General features: G+C 42.1%; 1 pseudogene; it reads right to left on the bottom strand.

Annotated features, from left to right (window-relative positions):
* Nucleotides 1-426: 426 nt before the first annotated feature.
* Nucleotides 427-3,530, bottom strand: LOC105757004 (uncharacterized; annotated as a pseudogene).
* Between the last annotated feature and the right edge of the window lie 1,934 nt (nt 3,531-5,464).

Raw genomic sequence — 5,464 nt, 5'->3', positions numbered from 1 at the left:
TTTTATAAGTGAGGAAAACAAAAATATTTGATGCACATGTACAAGGAATAAACACTCATAACAATTAAACAGTCCTCATTTCTGAAACTGGTCACATGGTCATAACGAATATTTAGAACTACCTTCTTCCACCACCTATTCCATATTCTCTTTACCCTCAGCAAGCATCTCAACTGGTTGTGGTTCTTTGCCTGGTGGGGTCACCCAAACCTTCATTTCTGAAGGGTTTGGGCCATTAATAGTCATGTCAGAATTGAGTTGACTTTAATCACAGGACATGGTAGTACTAAGAGACACCCTAATGGATCTTCCGTATTACATACAGAATTTTTTTTTTTTTACCTCCAATATGCAGCATCAATCCAATTTTCTCTTGGTAGTCAGGGTCAGTCACATAAGCCAATACAGTAACTCCCTTCTTTGCCTGTTGATCCAGAGGCATGAGAAACCCAAAATGGCTAGGTAGCATTCTTAACTTCTATTTAAATGGAATCTGTGTTGTACCTCCAGGTGAGAACATTTCTTACTTTGAAACTTAGACCTCTACACTTGCAGAGCACAGAATCACAAGGACAGGAAGCAAAAATATCACGAATGAGTCACTAGGGGAAATAGTGAGAGGTGCCTGTCACGTCTTCACACCTTGATTCCTAAAACTGTGAATCCTGGCTATGGGAGAAACAGCACTATATACTGGACTCTGATTTAGAGCATATACAGCCTCCTGGAGAACATTGCCCCTAGACCGCAAAGTGTTGCAACCTAGCTGGCACCATAATTGCGTCTTTAGAAGATCATTCCATTGTTCTATCAAGTCAGCTGCTTCAGGATGATGGGAAATATGGTAAGATCCAACGAATTTTCATGAACACGGGCCCATTGCTGTACTTCATTTGCTATGAAGTGAGTCCTTTGATCCAAGCCAATGTTGTGAGAGACAACATGGGAGTGGATAAGGCATTCTGTAAGTCCACAGATGTTAGTTTCGGTAGAGACATTGCTTGCAGGGAAGGCAAATCCATATCCAGAGTAAGTGTTTGTAAGTGTTCCAGTGACAGCAAAATGCCCTTTCCATGATGGAAGCGGTCCAATGTAATCAACCTGCCACCAGGTTGCTGAGTGCCTGCCTCACGGAATGGTTTCATATCAGGGACTCAGTGTTGGGCCTTCAGGAGTGGTTGTAGCCAATTCAGCCTTGGTGAGTGGAACTCCATATCGCTGAGCCCATGCATAACCACCATCCCTGACACCATGACCACTTTTCTCATGAGCTCTTTGGGCAATGATGGAAGTGTCTGGAGGAAGAAGATGATCTCTAGTCATCATCCTATCCAGTTGATTGTTAAAATCCTCTTCTGCAGAGGAGAACCTTTGGGGAACATTCACATGAAACACAAATATCTTCACTTCTTTGGCCCATCCAGAGAGGTCTGTCAACATATCTCTTCCTCATACTCTGTTGTTTCCAATTTTCCAATCATGTTCCTTCCAAGTCTCTGATCATCCAGCCAAACCATTGGCCACAGCCCATAAATCAGTATATTGGGCTATTTCTCCTTCCAAGCAAAGTGAATAACAAGGTGCACTGTTTTAAATTCTCAACATTGGGAGGATTTCCCTTCGCCATTGTCCTTCAGGGAGTTCCCAGAAAGGGGCTATAGTGCTGACACTTTCCACTTTTGAGTGGTGCTTGCATATCATTCAAAACCATCAGTAAACCAGGCACAAATTTTCTCTTCCTCCATCAACTGATCGCAAGGAACTCCCCATGAGACCACAGGTACAAATTGGGAGAGAGCAAGTAATGTGACAGGAGTGGAGACCAAGGGCATTTGGGCATTACTTCATTCAATGCCCAAATTACTTCATTCTTCTGGTCCTGCTCAAGCCTGAACTTGTATATCACACTTCCATTTAGTGAGGGAGTGATGCCTGGCACAGTCAACTTTGTAACTCTGTGGATCAGACAACACCCAGTTCCTGATGGGAAGCTCAGGCCACATGGTGACTTGGTAGCCCATGGTTAACCATTCAGTCTCTACTAAGGCCCAGTAAAAAGCCAAAAACTGTATCTCAAAAGCAGAGTAGTTACCTGCAGAGGATGGCAGGACTTCACTCCAAAATCCTAAGGGTCTGCAATTCACAAATAGGCATCTGCTGAAGTCTCCAAACAGCATCTTTTTCTACCACTGACACTTCAAGTGCCATTGTGTTAGCTGGATCTTATGGCCCAAGTGGCAGAGCAGCTTGCACGGTAGCCTGAAACTGTTGCAGAGCCTTCTTTTATTCTGGGGCCCACTCAAAACAAGCAGCTTTACAAGTTACTTAATAAATAGGCCAAATAGCACACCCAAATGAGGGATATGTTGCCTCTTAAATCCAAAGAGTCCCACCAGGGGTTGTGCCTCCTTTTTAGTTGTAGGAGGGGCCAGATGTAACACCTGATCCTTCACTTTAGAAGGAATATTTTGACATGCCCCATATCATTGGACTCCTAGAAATTTCACTGAGGTGGAAGATGCCTGAATTTTTGTGAGATTAATATCCCACCCTCTAGGATGTCAATGTTTTACCAATGAGTCCAAAGTCATTGACAGTTCTTCCTTACTAGGTCAAATCAGCCTAATGTCATCAATGTAACAGATCAGTGTGACATCTTGTGGAAGGGAAAGGCAATTGAGGTCCTTGCGGACTAAATTAGGACACAGGGCTGGTAAGTTGATATACCACCTAAGTAGGATAGCAAAGGTGTATTACTGGCCTTGCCAGCTGAAGACAAACTGCTTCTGGTGTTCCTTCGAAACCAGAATTGAGAAAAATTCATTGGCCAGATCAATAGCTGCATACCTGGTACCAGGCGATATAATATTTTGCTTAAGCAATGAAACCAGATCTGCAAAAGCAGCTGTAATTGGAGTTATCACATGGTTAAGTTTTAAGTTTATGATAATTCATTGACATTATCCAAGATCCATCTGTGTTTTGTACAGGCCAGATAGGCAACTTGCATGGCAATGTGTTGGGGATCACCAACCCTGCATCCTTCAAGTTCTTGATGGTGGCAGTAATCTCTGCAATCCCTCCAGAAATGTGATATTGCTTTTGGTTTACTATTTTCCTAGGTAGGGGAAGTTCTAATGGCTTCCGCTTGGCTTTGCCTGCCATAATAGAACTTACTCCCCTTGTCAGGGATCCAGTGTGGGAGTTCTGCCAGTTACTGAGTATTTGTATTCCAATTATGCATTTTGGAACTGGGGAAATCATTACAGGATGGATTTAGGAACCCACTGGACACCCTGCGAGAGACAAACCTGAGCTAAAACTCCATTAATAACCTGACCTCCATATGCCCCTATTCTGACTGGTGGTCCACAGTGACATTTTGGGTCTCTTGGAATTAGTGTCAGTACAGAGCCAGTATCCAGCAGTATCCAGTAATGCCCGAAAAGTCTGATTATTTCCTTTTCCCCAACAAACAGTAACTCTTGTGAAAGGCTATAGACCCCTTTGTAGGAAGCTGGAAGAAACATTAACGGTATAATTTTTGACATAGTAGTGGGGCCCTTCCTCAAGGGAAACAAGTCTCCCCTTCTTTAAGGGGTTGTAGATCTGTAAACTGGCTCACGTCTGGGAATTGATTGTGAGGCCATGACCCTCTATTCTGGTGATTCAGGTTAGACTGCTCTTCACTTGACCTAGAATTTCTCCACTTGTACAAATCAAGTAAACATTTAGTTGATTTCTCATCTATTTCACTCCTAGGGACACCATGACTAAGTACCAATGTCATATGTCCATATAGGACAGATAATTCAGATTTCTGTTCTGACTCCGCTGTCCATTACATTAGCCACATCCACCTTGCCTTTGTCTATTGAGTGCCAAAACTTGGTCTGTACCACCACAGGATCCAATCAGCCCCATTTTTGCTAGGTGTCTTAATTCACTTAGGGCAGTTCCCACAGTCAAATCTGACTTATATCATTTAGCAATCACAGCAGTCTTCAAGAATACTGGGTCTCCCTTCACAAATTTGTTTCTCACTGTTGTCATAAAGGTGTGTCCTCTGGGAACTCACTGTGTAAGTCTATGGGTCTAACCTGATAAATCCACTCTAACATGTCAATTTCCCTAGGCCTTTGGATACCTTCTTCTACAATATACCAAGGCAGGTCTGGTACTTCAACTTGATTTAGTGTAGGCCACTGTGTAATCCATGCTTCAGCTATCCAACCAAATAAACTATTAGATCTTTTCCTAACATTTTGAGCTGAAATACTGAATGAAGAATCTCTGCTTAGTAGGCCTATATCAATAAACTCAGACTGATTCAATATTATGTTTCTTAAAACATTATTTCATACCTTTAATAGCCATTCCCACACACTTATTCCCAATGTTTCTGCTTGTACTTATTAGAAACGTCAAGTAGTTCTTTTTGAGTGTAGCATACCTTTTGCTGGGTTTTGCTTTGTACTTTACCTTTTGGGTCTTACTAGGACTTAAGTCTAGCTATAGGTCTGGAAGCAAAAATAAGTGGTGGGGGTGGGTCCTGGGAACCTTCAGTAATGTTTTTTAAGGCATATACCTCAGATGATGCCCCAGGCAACTGCCCAGTCGTTGCCCCAAGCGATATCGCAGACAAAGACTCTTCAAGCACAACTGGGTTAATCTCATCAGATGTGAGTGGAAGGGATAATGGTTTTACTGGGGTGGGGGGAGGGAGTAGATTAGCAGACAAAGATGGAGTAATCTCTTCAGATGGGAGTAAGAAGCCTGGTTCTATTGGCAAGAGTGATTCAACAGAATTTAGGGGCTCAGTGTTTCCATCTTCATGATTATCTGCCCCTATGCCCCATTCCAAGTTTCAGAATCTCATTTCTTCTCAATCAATGCCCTCACTTTAACTTCAGACACCATTTGAGGTTGGAAATTCAATTGGCATTGTAATTCAATCACTCTTATGATAATACTCTTGGTTTGTTTTTCAGGAATGTCAACTGCGTTACAAGAAATGGGGCTTTCTTTCAGGGAACAAGTGGCAACTTTCAAATTTTTTATGTGGTGCTTGAGCTGTGACTCTGAAGCCCTGAGCCCATGTCTTTCTTTTACCTCTTTGTCTAGTGAAAGTAGAACCAACCAACTAGCTTCCCTATACTTCTCATTCTGATAAAGAAAAGTATCAAACATGCCATCACCCAGAGCTTTGCTTCTCACCAATACATGACTTATTGGTGGTCATATTTTGTGTATTTATATTACCACTTCACGCCATGGATTAGCAGTGCCTTCTTTACTACTGGAGGCAGAGTTATCAGCACCTGTAAGACTAGTCAGACTTGAGAACCAATTTAGAAAACTCATCCTTACAATTTTGTTTCTCTAGAAACACCGTCAGCACCAAATGTCTTAGGTTGAGTTCTTTTGAGAAGCAAAACCAATGAAATATACGCTTTATATATAT

Source organism: Trichechus manatus, unplaced genomic scaffold (genome assembly GCF_000243295.1).
Source record: "Trichechus manatus latirostris isolate Lorelei unplaced genomic scaffold, TriManLat1.0 scaffold00470, whole genome shotgun sequence".
Lineage (NCBI taxonomy): Eukaryota > Metazoa > Chordata > Mammalia > Sirenia > Trichechidae > Trichechus > Trichechus manatus.
Note: the sequence above shows the minus strand (reverse complement) of the source record. Positions and strands in the feature narration are given on the sequence as shown.